Source organism: Lissotriton vulgaris, chromosome 1_1 (assembly GCF_964263255.1).
Source record: "Lissotriton vulgaris chromosome 1_1, aLisVul1.2, whole genome shotgun sequence".
Taxonomy (NCBI): domain Eukaryota; kingdom Metazoa; phylum Chordata; class Amphibia; order Caudata; family Salamandridae; genus Lissotriton; species Lissotriton vulgaris.
In genome coordinates, this window is record NC_141685.1 from 1,452,979,968 (window position 1) to 1,453,003,721 (window position 23,754).

Consider the following 23,754-nt stretch of genomic DNA (forward strand, 5'->3'; position numbering starts at 1 on the left):
TCTCTCAAGAAACCTAGTTATGCTTGCCTGCTGTGCTCTTTTTAGGTCTTCTGAGTAGATACAGATATGTTTCAGTCTAATAATTTCTCCTTAGGGAATACAATGAATGAGGTGTTGCGGATCGGCACTGGCTGCCAGCAACACCGAGTTGCCTGCTGTCGGTTTTCTGTGTTCCCTTGCCTCCATTTTGCCATTTCTAATATATACCTCAACATCAAGGAATACTTCAGTTTTGGCATTAATATGTGCTGTAAATTCCAAGTTCATATCATTATAATTTAGACTGTTAACACATTTTTCTGCTTCTAACACAGTCCCATGCCAGATTAAGAAGAAGTCATCAATGAATCTTAACCATGCTTTGACATTTCTTTGCAGGACTGTCCTATAGTTTTTCTGTAGAACCAGCTCCTCTCACCAACCCATGTGGAGGCAGGCATAGCTGGGGGAGAAGCTGGCCCCCATTGCTACCCCGTGAAGTTGCTAGTACAGTGCACTCTGGAATAAAAAAATGCTATTATCTAAGCAGAATTCAATCATATTAGTTTGCATTTTACTGTGCTGTTCATACATTGCCAGTCTTCTGTATTGTCCATAGTTATTAAAAGAAAGTCCTCTTGCCAATTAAAGTATTGAATGTTAGATAGAAAATCGCCAGTATCTTTTATGTAGGCGGGAGGTTGCTGGACGTACTCCTGCAGGATATAGCCTACATATTGTGAAGTGTTCTCAGTCTGGCTATTGCATGCTGAGATTATTGGCCATCCGGGGGGGCTTGACAAGATTCTTGTGTAGTTTAAGGATGAAATATATCACTGGTGTGGTTGGGGTATCATTCTTTAGAAATGTATATTCATCCATTGTGAGCAAGCCTGCACTTTTCCAGGCTAAAAGTTTGTTGTTAAACAAGTTATAGGTTGCTCTTAGTGATAGTATATCAGTTTTACAGTAGTAATTGTGATCTGATAATTGCCTTGTAGCTTATTCTACTTATTCAGTTTTCCCCCAACGTATTAAATTGCCTCCTTTGTCGGCTTTTTTTATTATTAGCTGTGGATTTTACTTTAATTTGTCCATGCGTTGGTGGTATACAATGTCCTGTATAATGTATTTGACTTTTTTCTGTCCTCTTATGTTATGGTTAAGTTGTTTTATACCTATGATGACTTGCTTATGAACTATGTCAATTTAATCATTAGCCATTATTGGGATGAACGTTGATTCTGGTTTAAATCTTGCCATGGATGTGAGCAGGTTTTCATTTTTAGTTGCATTTTGTTCTTGCAGTATTGTTGGACTCGAGTTTATATATCTGGCTTTCACACTTCTCTCGTGTATTCCTCGCCACCTCCAAAACAAAAGTTTAGTTGTATCAAGGGACCCCACACAAGCGGGTCCGTATTTATCCACACACTCCTTTTAAACTGAGGATGACAACGCTTCGTGCATTTTGTGAAAGTTTTATTTGGCCACCATTGAACATGTTTCAGCTGCACAGCAGCCTTACTCACCAATGCAGATGCATATGAGTGGTAATTTTTTTAAAGATACATTGTGTGCAAAAAAAGTCTCACATGTGAACTACAACTACAGAGCTAGTGAAGACAGACTCTTAGTTTTGCAGTATATGCTCATTAAATGGTACATTAACACAGTATTTCCTCTGAATTGACAATTCTTGCCGTTACTGATAATATTTTTCTTTACCATATTTCATTACTTTTTAAATGGAAAGCCCATTTATGGCAATTGAACTTTATTCTATTTTCATAGTAAAATGCATAGTTTTGTATGATTAAAACATCTTTTATGCATCTATATCTGCATCATTTTCAAAATAAGGCCCAAGGGGGCTTATTGACATTTGGGCATTAAGCTCAAATGGGCACAAATGGGCATTGACATTTACCTTTGTCACAGATTAAATAATTGGTAAAGAAAAATATCAGTAACAGCAAGAATTGTCATTTCAGAGGAAGAATTGTGTTAATGTACCATTTAATGAGCATATACTGCAAAACTACGAGTCACTAGCACTGTAGTTGTAGTTAACATGTGACACATTTTTTTGCACACAATGTATCTTTAAAAAATGGATGGTCATATGCCTCGGCATTTGTGAGAACGTCTGCTGTGCAGCTGAAACGAGTTCAATGGTGGCCAAATAAAACTTTAACAAACTGCGTGTGTGGATATATATATATATAACTTTCAAGGTATTGGGTCTCACATTGTTTTCTTGCCAGTGTGGTGTTTGTGGGCTGCTCCGTGCCCATGCAGTGAGGCTGCCCTGAAGAGCCTGGGGCTCCGGAAACGGGAAACGCTTTTGCTTCTTCTTGATGCCAATTGAGGAGCCTGGCTCACTTGCGCCTTCTAACCCACGAAGGAATGCTACTTAGTAAAAAGGATTGGTGCATAGAAGGAATTTAATTGCATTATGAACACTTCATTAGTAATTTCATTGCCACTAATCATCTTTGGAATCGAGGACAGTATTTCTGGCGAAGCAAGATCTTTTCTGTTTTATGCTATTCTGTTGGCTAGAAGACAGATCTGCATAAAGTGGGTGGAAAAATCTGCTCCAATATATTCGGAGTGGCTCACGTCACTATACGAAACATCAAAGGTGGACATGGCTAGGGCTTGCAATAACCGTAATCTGGCTTTTTGGGATCTGTTGACACAGTGGAGATAGTGTTCCGGGGTTTTTTTTTTTTTTTTTTTTTTTCCCCGGGTCCTATGATTATGCCAACACTACTCCTTGGACCGGGTCTGGCCCCGATACGGTGTTTTGGTCCTGCAGGTTGAGACATACCTAGATGGAGTCAGATTAAGAACTTACATTTCCCTTCTCCTTGGGACTTCTCTGCCACCAGTAAAATATCTCGGAGTCCAGTTCCAGAGATGGGTTTCATCTTCTTGGTTCCCTCTCTTGGTTGGGGACACGCAAGGTGGTTGGCACTTCCTAAGCAGTGGGTAAGGCAAATGAGGACAAAAAAAAAAAAAAAAAAAAAAAAAAAAAAAAAAAAATAAGCTCAAACATTTCAATCTTACCGATAAACAGGCCCACTCGGAGACACATCCAATAAACATACTGTGGAGCTCAGACACACGAGGTTACAGAGTGACAGCATGCAGACTCTTCTTAAACATGACGTTTAAGGAACTCTTTCATTTTTCTGCCAAAATGTAAGAGAAAACAGGTCATTCTTTCTTCAGTTGTGTGTTTATTTTGACACCGCTAAAAGCTTTGTTGTAATTTTCTTTCAACTAGCACACATGCATTGCAGTCACCAAATGTAAAAACGCTTTTACAAACATTTACAAAAATTTATTTTTATGCCTGTTTTTCATGTTTTGTTACAATGACTTGCAAAATATTTGAAAGCGCTTCCAACTCTTCTATGTTCACGATCACATGTCATTATTGTCACATAGTTTTTCCAATTAATCAATTTGCACCAGTATAAATACAGTTCACTTACAAGGTGTAAAACAGATGTAGTGAGCAAGGCGGTTACATCCGCCGAAACACGTCTGATCGCTTGTATCGGCGAATAAAGAAACCTTTGATTACATCCACGGAGTCGGTGCCTGTTCTTCTTGAAACCTTAAAGCCAGGAATGGGAGAATATATATATATATATATATATATATATATATATATATATATATATATTACCTACTGGCGGTCGCCAGTAGGTATATATAGTTATGATTTTTTCTCTATGGAACTTTTGAAAATTCTATGTCTAATAACTTTGGCGTTTGTGGACGGAATTGGACGAAATTTTCAGAAAAATGGCACATTTTGTTCCTGAGCAGCCCCTTAAAATTTGGGGGGGTTTCGTTAAGGGGGGCTGAGTAAAAAGGGGGGTCCCAAAAAGTGTTTTTCCCATTCATTTTTCCATAGGGCGTTTGGCCTCACTTTTAGCTCGAACGGCTGAATGGATTTACACGAAACTTGGCAAAATTGTAGGGACTGTTAGCCCGATGTGCCTTTGCTGGGTCTCAATATATGTGCTCCAGTGGATTTTGAGAAATTAACGTTTTAAAAAACAGATATATCTGTGACAGCAGCCCGGATAGCACTCCAGATCGCGTACTTTTCGCGTAACGGAGCTTTGCGAAGCGAAGCTGATTGGCTCTCCGGTGTCTGTCAACATTCTAAACAGTCCGGTGCGGCCGCCATCTTGTCTCTCGGTAGGATCGAGAGACAAGAGGAGGAGAAAAACGATGGGGGAATTTAATGAAAGGGGGCAAGGTAGACTCCTCTTGAACCCCTAGGAATGATGTTGGGGTTATTAAAGGGTCCCGTGGGGCAAATAAAAAAAATTTGATTTTTCGCGGTAGAAGCGCTTCTCGGTTCGCAAACCGGGTCGCAAACTGGTAGCGAAACGGGAATTCGCCATGTTGTGTTTCGATTTAATTAAATTACAAGATGGAGGAAAAGCAATGTGAGTATTGGGTATAAGGGGGTATGGGAGACGTATCCTGACCCCCTATGTTTTCTGAGGGTGGTTGAGGAGGCTCATATATGTTGATACTTGTCTTCCAGCGGTTGCGCATGAGCGTTTTCTGTTTTTTTTTGCTGCTTGACTTCTGTTAACGTTCGATTCGAAGGAAATCAGGAAGTGTTGACCGCCATTTTGACACTGCGAGTAAATATATTTTTAAAAATAAGTGTTAAAAATTAATCCGTATTGATAAACATTGTCTGCGCCATCTTGCTTTTTTTCCAATGCCACACTTTTGTCGTGCACGGCAGCCATTTTAGATGCCTTGACCAGACCCACTCTCTGCACGCCGCCGATCCTCAGCATGGCTCCCCACCCTCGCAAGCATCTCCCCCATGCACTGGTCACCCACGTTCTCTCTCTCAGGTATGGGCCATAAACCTCCTCCCATATGCGCTGCTCTTCCCTGAGAATCACACCCCGTGCTGAGGAAAATTCAGCCCAGATTACAACCGATGCCCAGGCTGCTGGCACAAGACGCCACTTAGTTCCCATCTTGAACGGTTACCAAATAAAGAGACGGGCGCTGGAAGCAGGAACACAAGAACAGAGTTTTGTTTCTCATGAGGAGAGCCTGTTATTTCACTCTACATATCATACAAGTACCACTCAGCCCCCCGGCCCCATAATCCTGAGGCAGAATTGCCATTGCAACAAAGGACTTAAACTCCTGCAAAGAACACCATGTAACATTTAATATCATTTTCCACCAATGTTTTCATATATCAGTGTTGCTGAACTCACTCAGTGAAATGTTGCTCATTTCATTAAATCACTTTTAAAGCATGCCTTATAACAATGCACCCAATCCTATGTGGAAGTGCTTATATTAAACATGACATTGCTTTAACCAGGATAGACAAAGAAATGACACAGTGATGTAAAAGTTTCTGAAAGAAATGCCAAGAACGTCCCATGTGAAAGTGAATTTTATCTGGCAATTTTTTTCTTTTCCTTCTCATGAAAAGAAAGTTAATGCCAGGTTCGTTACCTGCCTCATCTGCAAAAAAAAACTCTCGAGAGGGACCGAAAAAAAATATAGCTATGGTAATCATACCATGCATCGGCACATGGAGAGGTGGCACCCTCTTAATTATTCTAAAGCGCAACTTCGAGATTTGGTGGATAACCCCCGACCGGCAAAAACATCCACCAATGACTTAGCAATAAGTGAGTCAGAGGCAAGGGAAACGGTTCCAAATCTGTAAAAGAACTTTGGGCAGATGAGATTGTAGGCATGGGCGGAAAATCCGTTCCGCTCGCGGATTTTGCGGATTTTCGGGAAATCCGCAATCCGCGAGATTTGCGAATTTCCCGCAAAATCCGCAAATCCGCGAGCAGCGGATTTTGCTCGCACTGCTCGCACTGTTCGCGTGAGTTCGCGCCCCGCGAATAAGTGCAAAATTGCAGAAATACGATCTTAGCAAAACTGAAAGTAACTACTTACCAGGTTCAAAAGTTCAGGCTCATCATTAGTAGCCATTTCCTGTAGTGCTTCCTGAGGGGCCCCTCCAGAGTTCAGTTGCCAGTTGAAACTATTATGTGACCCTGCTCTGAACCTCAGAATAGTTACACATATGCCACAAAGGTCCTGAATTACAGCTAAGGGAGACAAGCAGGAGCCAGGCTGGAAGTTAAAATCCATTAATCAGCCCCTAATTCATTATTGTCAGTTGGGGCAGGGCAGGTGTTGTAACTAATTTTGCAACAATGAAAGCACTTAGCAAGTGCAAAAGATCACTAATCAGGGCGCACTAAGGAAGCAGGTGCCAGCTAAAAAAATATTCTGTGACACATTAATCAGCCCCAAATTAATTCAGGTCACTTGAGGCAGGGAAGGTGTGCTTTGCTTTGCCGAAAATAATGTACACTGGACAACCAGAGGGTGTGGTGATGAAACAGAGGGTGGCATGGGTGGGCCAGAGGGTGGCATGAGTAGTCAGAGAGTGGCCGTGGTGACAGAGAGTGGCAGTGATGAAGAAGAGTGTCCCAAACAGGCTGGACACGTAGAAACAACAAGTTCGCGAAACTTGCGACCCGACAGGTAAGTTCGCAATTTGCGAAAGTGTACAAAACCCTCGCGAACTGGCAGAAACACGGGCGAACACAAAAAAAAAAAAAATCCGCTAATTCGCGGGAATTCGCGGATTTTGCGGATTGCGAATCCGCAAATCCGCAAAATTCGCGAACGCGAGATCCGCAAAATTCGCTCATGCTTAATTGACTTGTGTAGCATGTGGAAAATTAATTTCATGCGGAGAGATGAGTATTACTTTAATAAATAGATCATATGAAAATCATCAATGTCCAAAACGTCCTAGAAAGTAATTTTTGTCATTTTTGAGGAAGAGAGATAACCTACAGTGGTACGGGGTCGTTTTCGTTCATACTAGGGGGGCCAGGTGACATTCCTTTGGGGTGGCTTAGGGGCATTTAAAACAACTTCCCTGATACAGGTAGCATATAAAGTAGAGGCTAAATACCCGGATCTTTATCGATTGCTTTATGCTGTACAAAAATGAAAAACACATACAACAAACCTGGACCATTCATATTTTCAATGTTTCTGCGTACTATACTTTTTAACCCTTAACTAATTGAGCTGCTTCATTTCACCTGCTTTAAAAAAAAAAAAAAAAAAATCGGAAACAGTGGCCATTTATTCGAAACTTACCAATCTACGCGTTACAACTACGTTTGCTTTTTCAAAAACCTTTAATAAAAATGTAGGTGCACAAATACGGGCCTACAACCCCGTGGGCCGGCCACGGAGCAGGCTGGAACTGTAAATGGGGGGGGGGTATTTATTTGTGGAAAACATAACAGAGTCAGTGGTCGTTGATTTCATAGTAAAAAGTGCGACAAGTGCAACAAAATCATATCGATAATTCATTGTGAGCAAGTACCAAGTGTTGACAATTCGAACCTTCAATAATAAATACAGTAATCAATGATGCATTAGAACTTAATATCAATTCATTGTCCGAACGTGTAATCAGTACCCGTCCCATGTCAATTCATTGTTCGAACGTTTAATCAATACCCATCCTGGATCAATTCATTGTCCGAACATATAATCAGTCTTATCCCATATCAATTCATGTGCTAAAAACTGCATACATATCTCATGATATCAAGGCTGAGCAATCGGGGCACAACAAGGATTTGATAGTTTCATTTGTACCGGCGCCATTTAGGGTGAGGTCAGGAAGGTCCAAGTATAGTCAAAATGTCTCCACCAACTCGTGGTTGGACCGGGACCTCTTTCGGCAGTCCAAAAGTTTTCGTTGAAGGGTAGCAGAGGGGACTGCCGACATGAATCATCAGTCAAAGTGGGGTTGGAGGCAACAATCTCTCCTACCGGGTCATGCTGGTGTCCCACCGGAACTGATCAAGTTGGTAGTCTTGCAGGATTTTGGTCATTTCAAGACTGAGGCCAGCGCCGGCATGAGCGAGGCGACGTCCCGCGGCTAAGTCATGGTCGTTCCGTGGGTGATTATGGCAGTCATTCCCCATCGGGGGTGTCTGCGGGGGTCGGGGGCCCCCGTGGCTCTTATAGAATCTTCAAAGTTGAGGAGAACGTTTCTGGATGCAGGACTCATTTTCTAGTAGAACTCAGAAGCGCTGTTGCACCGCAACAGTGGACGAGACCCCCGCTGGGTGAGCGGAGCATCATTGCCTTGCAATAGTGGACGAGACCTTTTGTCGGGTGAGTGGAGCGCCGCTGCATCGCAAGAGTGGAGGAACCCTTGTCGGGTGAATGGAGCGTTGGGGGTGCAGCTGAGGGGCCCCCACCTGGGGGGGTGGGAGAGGCTCGTTCGCGCCGCCTCTCCCTCCCAGCGCACCCCACGCCGACACCTGGCGTTGATATCCGTGATGTCCGGACCAGGCGATAAGAGGGGGGGGGTCGGAGGCAGAGGCAAGACATCCCCCCCCGTGGCCTGCAGGGCGCCGCTTCAGGACCGAACGGGGAGCTCATACCAAGCCGGGGCCAGACCAGGAGATACGAGGGGAGGGGGGGGGTCGGTGGCATGTACAAGACATCCCCCCCCAGTGTTGTCGCAGCCATTATTGAAGAAAGAAGAAGATACCGTCGGCCTCAGCTCCTCTCCTGGTGCACCTTAGGCGACGACCCTTTTGTTGGGTGAGTGGAGCGTTGGGGGTGCTGCTGATGGGCCCCCACCTATGGGGGTGGGAGAGGCTCGTTTGCGCCGCCTCTCCCTCCCAGCGCACCCCACGCCGACACCCGGCGTTGATATCCGGGATGTCCGGACTAGGTGATAAGAGGGGGGGGTCAGAGGCAGAGGCAAGACATCCCCCCCCGTGGCCTGCAAGGCGGCAGAAGAAGGGAATCGGGAGACCAGTACATTTCGGGCCATCCACCCCACGGCTGATGGCAGTTAGCTAGGCCCCGCACTGCACGTGTCGAGGCCTAATCTTCCGGATGGGCGTAACCGTGGCCCTGTTGCACTTCGGGAGTTTCCAGAATGGGGGTAGGTATCTGCTGATTTGTTTCTATTTCATGTTACCGTTAATAGGCGTGGCGGGCGGTGGGACAGACATGCTTGGAGCAGTGGGGGGGTGGCGGAGCCTAGCTACCTCGTGGCTGTCGTAACGTCAAGCTTGGCTTCTTTCACCACTTCCATGTTTCTTATTTCTAGCGAAGTCAAAAACTCATCAGTGGCCTACGGATTTTGTTCGATTTCTTTCCCTTCCTTTTCAAGTGTGTTTCATGCTAAAGTTTCTGTTTAACAGGATACAGTGATTACTTCGTATTTTACATATGTCTTCTTTATTAGGGGTACTCTCCGGTTGAGCCAGATGATGTACCTCTAATAAATGGTCCAGGAGGAACTAGTTTCTCAATCAGTGGGGAGTAGATGGGCATGACAGATTACAACGGGGGACAAAGGTCCGCATTACCCCCCCTTCACTACTTGCAAAGACTAGACAGAATATTTCTATTCCACGTTATTTGCAAACAGAGAATACCTCGAAAGAACTATTCCTTGAACAATAAATGTCCAGCCAATCAATCAATCAGTGGGGAGAAAAACAGGCATGACGGATTGCAACGGGGACAAAAGTCCACATTACCTATCCTTCACTATCTGCAAAGGGAGACAGAATATTTCTATTCTCTGTTTGTAGACAGGGAATATCTCAAAGAGCAATAATCGATAAAAAATTAGTAGGATTATAACACTTTAATAACTTATAAATATATACATCGCAACAAAAACAGTAAACACCTTAAAACATTTTTTATTAAAACAGAAGCAACAATGACAACTAACAGTAGTGATATCCTGGGCGGGTGATGGAACTGGGATTGTTAATGGAAAAAGATCTACAGAGAAAGCTATTGGTGAATCATACTTCTCCGGAAATTTAAAACTCACAAATGTTTTATTTGTGTAATCGTTTCAGGTCAAACGGATTGTGGAAAAATGTTCAGAATGGAAGGGTCACCAAAAGGCAAAAAGTACACTCATGTATGAAAATCTTACTATTAATGCTTGACTGAGGCCAAGGAGATCAGAGTGCATGAGTCTCATGCTCGATCGATTGAGCTAGCCGGCAACAAAAAGTATAAAATAGTTATGTAAATAGTTATTTAATAAAATGTTTTACCCTGTTACTTTGCTGGTGTGTTGTATATATTTATAATATTTGCATAGGGTTTGTCGTTATTTTGGGTGGGGTGGGTGGCAGAGCCGAGCTGTCTTGCAGCCATCATGGCGTGGAGCTCAGTTCATCTCACTAGTTTCGTATTTCTCATGAGGGGTTGTTCTTAATGTTTCTATTTTAGCAAGGTCAAAAAGAGATCCCATTAGTGGCCTACTGATTTTGCTCGATTCCTTTTGTTTTTTTAAACGATTTTTCACTATCTGCAAAGACTAAACAGAGTATTGCGACTCTGTGCTTGTTCGTAAATAGAGAATGAACCCAAGAGAACCAATTCTAAAACAGTAAATGCTTGGATAACAATCAATCAAATAGAGAGAGAAGCAGGCACGACGAATTACAACGGGGGCAAAGGCCTGCGTTAACTACCCTTCACTATCTGCAAAGAGAGAGTACTCCTAGGAGAAAAGAGGGGGGGGGTGAGGGGGGGGCAGCGTTCAAAGCACATCAGCGTGCATAAACACGAAAATGTTTTTACCTACCACGTACTTGACATTTGAAAGCTTTTGATATTTGCTATTAAAAAAACATTGAAATTCACTGAAAAAACCATAGGTTATAGACCATATATAGTTAGGAATTAGCATTTACAAAACCTTGAAAATTCACTGAAAAAACCATTGGTTATAGCCATATATAGTTAGGAATTAGCATTTACAGAACCTTAATTTACTCGCACAAAACCATAGAAATTCGAATATTTAGTTAGTTGCAATAACTATATATCGCGCACCCGCAATCCACTGCTGATGATGTCACATATTACATCATTCATGACACGGTCAGTGACATCACTGATGACATCACTGATGACATCATCCAGTGACTGTATGTTTCTGTAAAGTTAAAATATGTCTTACATATTGAAGAATGAGTGGATGTATAAGTGTTTGGATGAAGGATTTAGTAGGTGCATGACTGATTGTATGAGGGAATGATTAAATGTGTCCACTGAGTGCATGGGTTAGTGACTAAACTGTCTTAATTTGTGCATCATTATTACTGTAGTTCTGTAAACTGCTGCATTTGTTGATCAGTAGCTATATGAGTAACTATATGGGTTATTGATTGGTTGCCCAAATATTTGTGTGGGAGACTGAGTGTGTGTGGGGGTGGCTGAGAGGTGTGTGACTCTGTGCATAGATGTGTGAGCAGTTGATTCAGTAGATGTATGGGTTCAAAAGTGCATGTGAAAACAGCTGTATGGGCGGTTGACTGTGTGCATGAGTGTATTGGTGAGTGAATGGATATCTCAGTGCTACATGTCAAAGTAACTACATATGTAAAACACAGTACATGTAAGAGTTGACATATATAAATAACTGTGCATAAGAGCCAGTGAATGTGTGAGTGGCTGTATGGATCATTGTGAACTTGTATCAGGGATTGTATAAGAGAGTTAATATGTATTAGTATATGTTTGATTAAGTAAGGTGTGTATAACTGTATAGTTGAGGAAATGGAGGTCTGATTGATTCTTTGCATGACTGACTAGGTGTGTGAGTAACTCCATGGATGAGTGACAGTCTGTGAGAGTCTGTTTACACTGATTGTATCTAAGGTTATATAAGAGTCTGAAGAGGTTGATCGTATTATCACATGAATGATATCATCAGTGATGTGATCAGTAATGACAAATGAGATGTTATCAGTGATTTTACAAGTGATGTCATTTGAAATATTATCAGTGATGTCATCAGTGATGTCACTGACCATGTCATGAATGATGTCATTTGAGATGTCATCAGTGATGTCATCAGTGATGTCACTGACCATGTCATGAATGATGTAATATGTGACATCATCAGCAGTGGGTTGCGGGTGCGCGATATATAGTTATTGCATCTAACTATATATGCGAATTTCTATGGTTTGGTGCGAGTATATTAAGGTTTTGTAAATGCTAATCCCTAACTATATATGGGCTAAAACCTATGTTTTTTTCTGTGAATTTCAATGGTTTTTTAATAGCAAATATCAAAAGCTGTCAAATGTCAAGTACGTGATAGGTAAAAACTTTTTCGTGTTTATGCACGCTGATGTGCTTTGAACGCTGCCCCCCCCTTCCCTCTTTTCTCTTAGTAGTACTCTCTCTTTGCAGATAGTGAAGGGTAGTTAACGCAGGCCTTTACCCCAGTTGTAATCCGTCGTGCCTGCTTATCTCTCCATTTGATTGATTGTTATCCAAGCATTTACTGTTTTACAATTGATTCTCTTTGGTTCATTCTCTATTTACAAACAAGCACAAAGTCGCAATACTCTGTTTAGTCTTTGCAGATAGTGAAAAATTGTGTAAAAAAATAAAAGTAATCGAGCAAAATCAGTAGGCCACTAATGGGATCTCTTTTTGACCTCGCTAAAATAGAAACATTAGGAACAACCCTTCTTGAGAAATACGAAAATAGTGAGATGAACTGAGCTCCACACCATGAGGACTGCAAGACAGCTCGGCTCCGCCACCCACCCCGCCCAAAATAACGATAAACTCTATGCAAATATTATAAATATATAAAACACACCAGCAAAGTAACAGGGTAAAACATTTTATTAAATAACTCTTTACATAACTATTTTATACTTTTTGTTGCCTGATCCGGCTAGCTCAATCGATCGAGTATGAAACTCATAAACTCTGATAGCAAGCGTTGCTGCTGATGCTATGCAGACAAAAACTGGTTTTCAGTTTGTACATTCATCAAGATTTTTCCATCCAAGGCTGGTTGAGAGTTTGTAGAACGATAGCTTCAGATTTTCAACATACGGTGTGGTGGCGCGGACTGGGAGGGGGCGCTTGGCTCCTGCCCCTCCCCAAGTCGTGTTGCCCTGGTGTGGCCTAAGATCGCCCCCGACATAGGCGGCCGGCTCCCGGGGTCCGGCGGAACTTTTTGCCTTTTGATGACTCTTCCATTCTGGACCTTGTCCCACAATCCGTTTGACCTGAAGACACGCTGTAGTGGGGCGCCCCTTTACCGTTTCAGTTGCCATTCCGCCCGCTTTTGCTACACTGTGCCTCTTCCGCCATTCAGCTGTTTACCGCCCGCTCTCGCGACTACAGCGTCTCGCTCACCATGTAGTTGAGTTGCTCCCGCTCTTGCGATGCAGCGATAGGCAGCTGCCACAAGACTCTCAAAATGGCGTCCGGCTCTTCAGATTTGGGCGTGATCTACTAAAATGGCCCTGGGACACCTTGGAACTCGGACGCTTGTCTGCTAGGGCTTGGGCCCCATTCTCGAAAGCGTCCCCTGAGCCTTGAAGATTCTACAAAAGTCTTGGGGGCCCCCGACTCCCGCAGGCTTCTGGTGGGGAGCGGCTGCCATGATTGCTCGTGGAATGGCCACGACTGAGCTACGAGATGGTGGTGCTCTCATGCTGACGCCAGCTTCAGTCTGAAACATCCAGAAACACTGTAGACTACCAATTCGATCAGTTCCGGTAGCGCCCCAACGTAACCCGGTAGGGAAGAACTTGCCCTCCCCTCTTTGACTGATGGTTCTTGTTGCCTGTCCCTTCTGTTGTCATTTAACAGAACTTTTTAGACTACTGAAAGGGGTTGTGTTCCGACCGCTGGTTGGTGGAGACATTTTGACTATATTCTGGACCTACGTTGTCGCGTAATGCGTTATATGACAAGCCGCGTTAGTGCACCCAGAAGTGCTCCGGTGCACGAAGCGCAGCTTCCCGGAAGTGATCCGGGGCGCGGCGCGTAACGTAAGCATAACAGGTCATGTGACTTGTTTATAAAACTTTTCATTGGTTCATTTTACTTTTGTTATTCTAATGATGAAAGGCTTGGTCATATGACCTAAAAATGACGCTTTTCATTGCTTTCGAACATTATTTTTTCTTAAACATATATGTTATAATGTTCCAGGCTAATGTACTTTCCCGGAAAATTTACAACTGTTCTGCAAGTAAAATATATTCCTTTTTTAGCAAAAGGGCCTTTCTTCGTCCCATGACGGAGCCGTTGAGCAAAAGATGCTCGGCCTGCTGTCTTAGTCGCCGATACGCCTGAATATCAGATTCTTATCGATCACTTTATGATGCAGGAGAATAAAACACAACAGCCCTTGACCATTTATCTTAACTGCGTTCCTGCGTATTATACCTTTTATCCGTCATATAATTGGACTGCTTTATTTCACTTGCCTTTTACTAATTCTAAAACAGTGACTAAAATTAGAAACTTTACCAATGTAAATACTACTACCATGTTTTGTTTTAAAAACCTTTATTGTGAAAATGTCAGTATACAAATACGGGCCTATAACCACGTGGGCCGGCCACGGAGCAAACTGGAATCGTATATGATGAGGAAACATTTACACTGTAGAGGAACGTAACGAGCGGGCTATTAGGTTGCAAGAACTAAGTTGTCTAACAGTTGCGGAATCGGTGGACGTACATTTTGTAATTAAAATACGACAGGGCCACTTACAATAAAATTTTCTAGATATACATTTGCGGGCAAGTACCATGGGTGACGTTAATTCGAACTTACAATAGTACAGTAATCAATAACACATCAGAACTTAATATCAATAAGGATGTCCAAATGTTCAATCAGTACTCGTCCCCGCCCGCCATGTGCTTCAAAACTGCATACAGATCTCGTGATATCAAGGTTGTTCAACCAGTACGCAACAAGGAGTTACGAGTCCCATTTATACCGGCGCCATTTTGGGCGAGGCCGGGCAGGTCCAGGATATAGTCAAAATGTCTCCACCAACCAGCGGTCGGACCAGAACCCCTTTCGGCAGTCAAAAAAGGTTCAGTTAAATGACAACAGAAGAGATAGGCAACAAGAACCAACAGTCAAAAGAGGGGAGGGCAAGATCTAAAGCCATTGTTCTACAAACTCTCAAGCAGACTTGGATGGATAAATCCTGAAGAATGTACAAACTGAAAACCATTTTTTGTCTGTATAGCATCACCAGCAACGCTTGAGTCAGCTTTGTGTGAAGCCGCCATTTTGATTCAATCAATAGCGTCCCCCTGCACACATTCAGGGACCTGGTCGTGTCTAAAGGTCAAACGGATTGTGGGACAAGATGCAGAAAGGAAAAGGAAAAAAGTTCCGCCGGACCATGGGAGCCGGCCGCCTATGTCATGGGCGATCTTTGGCCACACCAGGGCAATAGTGAAGCTGCAGCAGGTGCAAATAAGCTTCAGACAGTGTTACAAGCACTGCTCAGAACTCTCAACTATGACACCCAACATCCAGGACTTGCCATCCGGATCTTGGCTCTCAACTATGGCACCCAACATCCAGGACTTGCCATCCGGATCTTGGCGCCTTGTGCTGGTTCCGACCTATTCACACATCGGTCCGCTACTGACACCACCTCATAAGCCAACGGGGCACCCCACGCTGACTTTCGGCGCAGCATTGTAGGATGGCCACACCAGTGCGGCAACTTGCTGGACACCACCTCGGTGCCATCCAGATCTCGGCGCGTTGTGCTGCCTTCGGTCTACTGTAGCCGCAAGTGCGGACGCAACTCAGCTGGATAGCGAGTGAAACACCAAGGGGCGCCCCACTGCAGCCAAGGAGCCTCCATCTTGGGGGCGACGCACAGCATCACATTGCTTACTCAAACAGCCCCCACTGACTGACGCGACCTCACAGGCCAACGGGGCGCCCCACGCCGACTTTCGGCGCAGCATTGTAGGATGGCCACACCAGTGCGGCAACTTGCTGAACACCACCTCGGTGCCATCCGGATCTTGGCGCGTTGTGCTGCCTTCAGCCTATTCGCACATCGGTCCGCTACTGACGCCGCCTCACGTACCAACGGATTTTCTACGCTTTTTATACCAGCGTGTAACGTAAGCATAACAGGTCATGTGACTTGTTTATAAAACTTTTCATTGGTTCATTTTACTTTTGGTTTCCTAATGATAGAAGGCTTGATCATATGACCTAAAAATAACACTTTTCATTGGATTAAAACATTTTTTTTTTCCCAAACGATGAAAGCCCCACCTTGTTTCTGGATGTTTCAGACTGAAGCTGGCGTCAGCATGAGAGCACCACCATCTCGTGGCTCCGTCATGGTCATTCCGCGAGCAATCATGGCAGCCGCTCCCCACCGGAAGCCTGCAGGAGTCGGGGGCCCTCAAGACTTTTGTAAAATCTTCAAGGCTCAGGGGACATCCGAGTTCCAAGGTGTCCCAGGGCCATTTTAGTGGACCAGGCCCAAATCCGAAGAGCCGTCCGCCATTTTAAGAGTCCTGTAGCAGCCGCCTATCGCTGGACCGCAAGAGTGGGCGCAACTCAACTACATGGTGAGCGAGACGCTGTAGCCGCAAGAGCGGGCGATAACCAGCTGAATGGAGGATGAGGCACAGTGTAGCAAAAGTGGGCGGAATGGCAAATGAAACGGTAAAGGGGCGCCCCACTACAGCAGACGAGCCTCCACCTGGGGAGGCCCATTCACACCGCCTCCCCCCCCCCCCCGGGGCGCCCCACGCCGTTTTTCCGAGCAGCATTGCAGGATGCCAAAACCAGTGCGGCAACTTACTGGACATCACCTGGTTGCCATCCACATCTCAGCGCGTTCTGCTGCTTTGGGACTATTCGCACAACAGACCGCTACTGACGAGGCCTCCCCCCGCACCACCCGGGACGCCCCACGCCGTTTTTCGGAGTTGCATTGTAGGATACCAAAAACCAGTGCGGCACCCAGGTAACATCACCTGGGTGCCGTCCAGAACTCAGCACGTTGTGCTGCCTTGGGACTATTCGCACAAAACACAGCTACTGACCATTATTGCTTCTTTTTTAAAAAAATGTTTAAATGTATTTACTGTTTTTGTTGCGTTGTATATATTTATGAGTTATTAAAGTGTTATAATCCTACAACTTTGTTGGAGTGCTATATATTTTTAATGTCACACATAATTGTGAAGACTTTGATGTACAAAAAGGCATCCCTGGAATCTTCTGCTTCAGGCTCGGACCCACACACCCTCACAGTGAGAATCCCCTCCCCAAGCACAATACAGGATGGTTATCAGATAGTAGGAACGCAAGTGGTGTGACGGATCTCATGAGGTGGGGGCCCTGATCTACTGTAACTCCTTTGAAGAGGGGTGATTCTCTACAGCTGGGACCATAAACTACACCTTCAGGACTAGGTGATAGCCTGGGACCGGCCTGGACAATCGGACACAGAGGAAGAGGTGTGTCAGAGGGTGCGGTAGTGAATAGGGTGAAAGGGAGGTGTCGGGCGGGCACAGGGTGTGATTCTCAGAGAAGAACAACGCAGATGGGAGGAGGTTTCTGGGCCATGCATGAGAGAGAGAGCGGGGGTGACCAGTGCGTGGGGGAGATGCTTGCGAGGGAGGGAAGCCATGCTGAGGATCAGCGGCGTGCAGAGAGTGGGTCTGGTCAAGGCATCTAAAATGGCTGCCGTGCTCAACAAAAGTGTGGCATTGCAAAAAAGGCAAGATGGCGCAGACAATGTTTATCAATAAGGATTAATTTATAACAATTATTTTTAACAATATATTTACTCGCAGTGTCAAAATGGCGGTCAACACTTCCTGATTTCCATCGAATCGAACGTTAACAGACGTCACGCAGCAAAAAAAAAAAAGCTCACGCACAGCCGCTGGAAGACATGTATCAACATATATGAGCCTCCTCAGCCACCCTCAGAAAACATAAGGAGTCAGGATACGTCTCCCGTACCCCCTTATACCTAGTAATTTAATTAAATCGAAACACAAAATGGCGATTTCCCGATTCGCTACCAGTTTGCAGCCCGGTTCGCGAACCGAGAAGCGCTTCTACCGTGAAAAATCAAATTTTAATTATTTGCCCCACGGGACCCTTTAATAACCCCAACATCATTCCTAGGGGGTCAAGAGGAGTCTACCTTGCCCCCTTTCATTAATTTCCCCCTTCGTTTTTCTCCTCCTTTTGTCTCTCGATCCTACCGAGAGACAAGATGGCGGCCGCACCGGACTGTTTAGAATGTTGACAGACACCGGAGAGCCAAACAGCTTCGCTACGAAAAGCTCCGTTACGCGAAAAGTATGCGATCTGGTGCGCTATCTAGGACGCTGTCACAGATATATCTGTTTTTTTAAACGTTAATTTCTCAAAATCCACTGGAGCACATATATTGAGACCCAGCAAAGGCACATCGGGCTAACAGTCCCTATAATTTTGCCAAGTTTCGTGTAAATCCATTCAGCCGTTCGAGCTAAAAGTGAGGCCAAAGGCCCTATGGAAAAATGAATGGGAAAAACGCGTTTTGGGACCCCCCTTTTTTCTCGGCCCCCCTTGACGAAACCCCTCCAAATTTCCAGGGGATTATCAGAAACAAAATGTGCCATTTTCCTGAAAATTTCAGCCGATTCCGTGCACAAACGCCAAAGTTATTAAACATAGAATTTTCAAAAGTGCCATAGAGAAAAAATCCTAACTATATATACCTACTGGCGACCGCCAGTAGGTAATATATATATATATATATATATATATATATATATATATATATATATATATATATATATATATATATATCCTGTAAATATCCAAGTATTGACTGCCTCCACCAGAACGAGAGTTGCGTCGTCTCGGTAAGACTCCTTGGATTGAGTCCCTTACACTCCTTTGCACAAATGATCACGCCAAGTGAGATTCACGATTTCTTTATTGCCGCTGCCAAACGCGTTTCGACTACACAGTAGTCTTGATCACTGGTTGTGGTTAGAAAAGTGCGCGGCCATTTTAAAGAAAAAAAGTCTTTTCATCATCATGTACGTCAGTGACCACATGTCAACTGACAGGAAAGACAGACTTAATTTTACCAATTCATTACTTTTTTCACATTTTCACATTTACATTCACATTTACTTTAACATGATTAACATACATTTGTTCAGAATGCATACACATTACATTTGACTTCTTAATGTGGACAACCTTGTGATTATTATAAAATGTTTTATGCGAGTTACTTGTAGATTATTTTAGCACATTCGAAAACTTTATTGACAATGAAGCGCGTTAACATGCTTACGCTGTATTTGTGCATAGAATGAACACCTTGCCAACGCTTGTCACAAGTTCAATATTAGAAATTCAAAGAATATAGCCCATGTGGGCTTACCTAAATATCTATCGGATTTATACAGATGTTACCGATTTTCTTCTAGGTTAAAAATTACAAACTGTGTTTCCATCTCTACTCGTTTCAAAACATTGCAAAAAATAAAGCTCCAGTGAGCAAACACGCCGGTTGTACCATGCATAAAAGCAAATCAATATTTCCTTCAATTACCTCAATTCATGTTAGATGTCAAGTGTAAATACATTATACAATGTGCTGTCCACACAATAATCAACATGATCAAAATAAATTTCATATATATGAATTTAGCAGACACTACCCGTCAGACACCGAAATTATTAAAGGTGTCTATGCAAATCTTCTTCGATGTTAAGACCGTTCGGTTGCTTGGTATTCAGCTTAATTATGTACTTAGATTCTAATTTTCTCAACTTGCTCAATCTATTTCCCCCTCTTTGGCTAGCTGGAATACAATCGATCACACAGTATGTCAGTCCTTTGACGTCTCCATTGTGCTTCAACTCAAAATGCCTGGCTACAGGATAAGCCCTGTCGGCATTCTTAATTGCGCGCAGGTGCTGTAAAATCCTTTTGTAGGCTTCGTTGATTGTGCTGCCCACATACCGGAGCCCGCAAGGGCACTCGAGAATGTAGATCGCGTAATCAGTTTTGCTGTTAATCTTTTCCGTTTTATTGGAATATATATATATATTTGAAATCCTCCTGAATTTGGCATGTTGTCCTTGTGGACACCGGTGGTGCTTGCATTTCAGTGCAACAATGTGAGCAGTTTTAAAATTCTGAACAAATAGCTTTCCTTGGATAAAGGACATCACTGCACTACAGTGTAGTTGATATCAATGTTTTATTCATTCCACAGCACAGAGAAGCTGCATAAACCTCTTTTGGTGCCCTCCAACACATTGGTCATGATGCAGATTGCTTATACCAATCAACTGTTTATTCATAGTAAGCATAAAGAAAGGAAAAGCTAAATGCATAATAAAGTTGTGCCATGTTGGAAAGGACTCTGCTCATATCAGCTGTTAGTTTAAATCGGTAAGCGGCAAATGGTTTGACATGGTACGCCATATACCTATTTGTATAAGACCATTTGCAATGTTCAAAAATACACAAATGCATGTTAATTCCACAAATGTAGCACACTGTATGCTCATTACAAACAAGCCTTAGCCCCCTACTCGACATTTTGTGACAGGTTTAATCACATCCACTATGTGCACTGGACCGTCATGACCACATCCATATATTCATTTTGCCTGAATTCCTGTTTTGAATTTCTGAGTATTGCATCACATGGTATATTACATGTATCATTTGACGCACCAATGGCATGTTTAACTAACAAGCATCATAGAGCTATGGTCACCATTCCAGCAAGTCTGGCATTTAATTATTGCATTCTTATAATTTGATTATACCTGGAATTCAGTGCCAGATCCTATTCTAGAACCAGTTTTGTCCAAGGGTGCTTACAAATTGCCTCACACATCAAATTCAATATCAATCTGATTTCAAGTGACATTCTATTTTTGGGAATCAGCTTCTCCTACCACAAAAAGAACAAATCATAATACATCTAAAAGAAAATGTTAATCAAACCTGAATTGTTGCTGCAACTCTTTATTTTCTTTAAAGTGACAGGAGAAGGAGGATTGTCTCTGTATATACCCTAAACAACACTTTCCAAGTTGCATCCGTTTCAAGCTTGTGTACTAGTAATAACAAACAGAAATTAAAAACTTAAAACCATTTCTAGTGGTCATCAGTACTGGCAGCCTGGAATAAAAAAATAATTCAGAAAAGGGGGTGGTGATAAACAGAGTGTCTGAATTAAGCAGACCACTCTTACCCAGTCCAAAGATCAGGGCTTGGTCCATCACCGTTTTTTAGCTCACTGCACCATCCCAGCTCAGAACCTGGCTACATGCAAATTAGTCTGTTCCTGTCCCAGTGCATGATGGGAACAGGGCAAACCAAACTACCAAGCCAATTCTTATACTGGGAAGGAAACAAGCTACCGGGGACCGGTTTCTGGCATTTCAGCCGTCGTTGGCCCGGCTTGCTTGAATCCTGATGGTGCAATGAGCAAGGGAGTCACATCTGAGTATACCCTTCCACGCTTATGGTGGACAAAATGATTCAGAAAAGGGGGTGGTGATGAACAAAGTGTCTGAATTAAGCAGACCACTCTTACCCAGTCCAAAGATCAGGGCCTGATCCATCACCGTATTTTAGCTCACTGCACCATCCCAGCTCTGAACCTGGCTACATGCAAATTAGTCTGTTCCTGTCCCAGTGCATGATGGGAACAGGGCAAACCAAACTACCAAGCCAATTCTTATACTGGGAAGGAAACAAGCTACCGGGGACCGGTTTCTGGCATTTCAGCCGTCGTCAGCCCTGCTTGCTTGAATCCTGATGGTGCAATGAGCAAGGGACTCACATCTGAGTATACCCTTCCACGCTTATGGTGGACAAAATGATTCAGAAAAGGGGGTGGTGATGAACAGAGTGTCTGAATTAAGCAGACCACTCTTACCCAGTCCAAAGATCAGGGCTTGATCCATCACCGTTTTTTGGCTCACTGCACCTACCCAGCTCAGAACCTGGCTACATGCAAATTAGTCTGTTCCTGTCCCAGTGCATGATGGGAACAGGGCAAACCAAACTACCAAGCCAATTCTTATACTGGGAAGGAAACAAGCTACCGGGGACGGTTTCTGGCATTTCAACCGTCGTCGGCCCGGCTTGCTTGAATCCTGATGGTGCAATGAGCAAGGGACTCACATCTGAGTATACCCTTCCACGCTTATGTTGGACAAAATGATTCAGAAAAGGGGGTGGTGATGAACAGAGTGTCTAAATTAAGCAGACCACTCTTACCCAGTCCAAAGATCAGGGCTTGATCCATCACCGTTTTTTAGCTCACTGCACCATCCCAGCTCAGAACCTGGCTACATGCAAATTAGTCTGTTCCTGTCCCAGTGCATGATGGGAACAGGGCAAACTAAACTACCAAGCCAATTCTTATACTGGGAAGGAAACAAGCTACCGGGGACCGGTTTCTGGCATTTCAACCGTCGTCGGCCCGGCTTGTTTGAATCCTGATGGTGCAATGAGCAAGGGACTCACATCTGAGTATACCCTTCCACGCTTATGGTGGACAAAATGATTCATGAATGGGATAAAAAAAATAGGTTAGAGATGCATACATAATTCTTCATCTACATTAATCCCTAGTGGCTCTTTGAAACCCATTTCTAGAATGTATCTTGATTCTAATCTTCTGAGCTCTTTTACTTTTTTGCCCCCTTCTGAGTTTCCTCAGCATGCAGTCAATCACACTGAGCGACAGTAACCTATAGTCAAGACCATGCATTTGTTTCTGAAAGAGCTGTGCCATGGGGTATGTGTTATCTGCATTTTATATGTCACCTAGATGATGAAGTATGTGCTTGTGAACCTGGGAGATGGTGCTGCCTATGCACCATTTCGGGCATGGACAGGACAAAGCATAAACTGCAAGAACTCTATTACATGTCAGTGTTTTCCTTATTCTTATTGTCTTATAGAAAGGCATATCAAGTTCCATTATATTTCTGCCATTTGCACAGTCTTTGCACTTGGAGCAACTTTTAAAACCTGGGCTCGTTTTTAACCAGGTTTCTTTGGTTGTGGTGAATTTGCTCCTGAACAGAAAGTCATGCATGAACTTTGCCTTTCTGAATGTGATCTGAGGTTTCTGGGTAATACTGTCACCAATCACTGGATCGTTTCTGATTAAATGCCTACCTACCATAGGTAGTTATAGTCAGGACCCAGTCTTCATACACAGAGTGTCTTTTTGTTTTGCCAATACCTTTGCCACAATGTAACAAGTCTTTGCAAAATTTTCAAAACTTTTTTGCCACTCACTTTAGCTCCTGACGAAAGTTTTGGGGTGATCCATCAAGCGGGAGCTGGGAAAAAGGAGGGGTCCCAAAATGATTTTTCCCCATGAAATTTCCCATAAGGATTTTAGACGCAGCTGCATCCAAAACCACTGCACGGTATTATACCAGATTTGTCAGAAAGGTAGCTGTTTGTCCAGAAAATGACCTTTTTATAAAGTGGGTGAAATCAATTCATTAGTTTGGGAGATACTAAAGAATTTTTTTTTATATATATATAGGGATGTGAAGGCTCCATGAACTCTCCTGATCTTGTGCTGAGATCTAATTGCCTGGCAACACTTTAACCAGAAAGTGTTGGCAGCCATCCTGGGTCTCAGCATCAGGAGAATTCTAGAAAAAAGGTTTATTTAAAAAGAAAAGGGGGTAAGGTAGGAATACCCTCACCCCCTAGATATGGTCCTGGGTGTCCCCTGGCTCCCCAACAGGGCCAAAAAGCATTTTTATTTAGATGTTTTGCCAAAAAACAGATTGGAGCTTCAGAGTCAG